Raw genomic sequence first — 2124 nt, 5'->3', positions numbered from 1 at the left:
TAATTGTTAATAGAAATATAAAAATACCCAGTAGACAGCATGGCAAAATTAACAATATCTGATAGTTAGTCAAAGATTGTGGGGCATCCAAAGAGATAAAAATATATGATCCATAATGATGACTAAGTGTATGATGTGTTAATAAGAATGTTCTATTCTATTATTATTCTATTCCAACGTATGTGAATTGAAAATCAGTTCCCAAATTGCAAAATAAATGTCCTTTCTATTATTATCCTACACAGTCAAAAACAAGATGGGTGCCTTAAACAAAGCCCAGGGTGAGTTTTTCAATATATATTTGGTACTTTTCCATTACATACCACTAATGAAAAAGATACCTCTAGAGGTACTCTTATTACTTTATCATGAACATACGAAGTATTATCATAATATGCCCCTAAAAAATAAATATTTGCAAAGACAATTAGTACAATCTCATAAAATAAAAAAACTTACTTAAAGAAGATATATTTATCTGAATATATATAAACAGAACTTTCTGTTAAGAATAGATACAACTCAGTCGAGTCGTTGCCCTGGCTTGAAACGGACATGCGTTCCACTTCGCTTGTTCTTGCAGTCTTCGGTTTCCGCCCTGTTGTGTACCGGCAGTATGGCCCACAAGCAGATCTACTACTCAGACAAGTACTTCGATGAGGACTGTGAGTACTGGCATGTCATGTTACCCAGAGAACTTTCCAAACAAGTACGCAAAACTCATCTAATGTCTGAAGAGGAATAGAGGACTTGGTGTCCAGCAGAATCTAGGCTGGGTTCATTCCATGATTCATGAACCAGAACCACATATTCTTCTCTTTAGACGACCTCTTCCAAAAGAGCAACAAAAATGAAGTATACCTGGGATCATCAATTAAAACTTTCGCAAATTTATTGTATATGTGTATATAAGGTAGTATTCAGTGAATACTTGAAAAATGTATAAGCCATTCATCCATACCTGTGCATGAGCTGTATTCTTCACAGCAACAGAGCTCAGTTAAACGCAACTGCAAGTAGGTTATTCTAAGGTGTTTAAGAAAAATTTCTCCTAGTCAGTTTTTCTCTTAATATAAGTGCCTGTTTGACATTACCTGTTACTTTTGTTAAATAAAGTTTATATGTTGCATTTACAAAAAAAAAAAAGAATAGATACAACTCTGAATAATTTGATAATATCACAATCATATGAATATCATATTATATCTATCTATATACCTACTTAGCTATGTATCTAGTCTAGCAACAATTGGTGTGCATGTATGTGTGTGTGTGTATTTGTTGAATATGGATTGGTATGTTAGAGAAAGAATTTCATATATATTATATAAATATATCTATACACACACATGCACATGTACACACAAAACTAAGATTTGTAATAGGTAGCCATACATTTTTTGCCTGCATATTTGTAAGTGCTCAGATCCAGTACAGTATCTTTTTAATGAAGAAAACTGGCAATAGTTCATAATCACATTTAGTACAAGAAGAATTGGTTGAAATTTCAAATTTCCTATTTGTGTTTATTTGGGGACAGACAAAATTTTTGGTATGATTTTCTTCCCCATTTCTTTTTTTCAAGTCTAAAGATTAGAGACTGAATATTTACATTGCTTTGGTAGGACTCCTGTCTCCCAGAGAAACTCCAAGAGCTATGTAAAAAGTTCACATTATTTATCATTTTAATAGTAATAGAAGTAACTCAAGAATTTTCAGAATTTCAGTTCTTCCTTGGTTGATGCTAATTATACGTGGAGGCAAATAGACTGTGACAGAAATAAAAAGATAGAAGAAAATACCCTAAGGCCACACTCTAAGGAATATCAGCATTCATTTATGGTATGAAATTAGAGTTCAACAATGGACACAGTTTAGGAGAAACTGATAAATTGTGAGAAATGCATAGTGAAAAACTAAATATGAAGAATTCTGCAAGAGTTTGGCTAAATATGTGGAATAATGCTAAAAAAGCAATGGAACTGAAGAATGAAAAATATCAATTGATTCAATGATATGAGCAAGTTCATATCTGCTCTGTTGTGTGATGGAGAAAAGTGCAAAAAATAGAGTAATTTCTGAAGAGAGTTGGGGATAAGGAAGAAGAACTATAACTACTTAATT

General features: G+C 32.3%; 1 pseudogene across 1 annotated transcript; it reads left to right on the top strand.

Moving 5' to 3' along the window:
- The first annotated feature begins 543 nt into the window (after positions 1–543).
- LOC306642242 (cyclin-dependent kinases regulatory subunit 2-like) lies at positions 544–854 on the top strand (annotated as a pseudogene). The gene has a single exon. The product of its transcript is annotated as a cyclin-dependent kinases regulatory subunit 2-like (transcript).
- Positions 855–2124: the final 1270 nt, after the last annotated feature.

Source organism: Sciurus vulgaris (assembly GCF_902686455.1).
Source record: "Sciurus vulgaris genome assembly, chromosome: 12".
Classification (NCBI taxonomy): Eukaryota; Metazoa; Chordata; class Mammalia; order Rodentia; family Sciuridae; genus Sciurus; species Sciurus vulgaris.
This window is presented reverse-complemented; position numbering and strand designations above follow the sequence as displayed.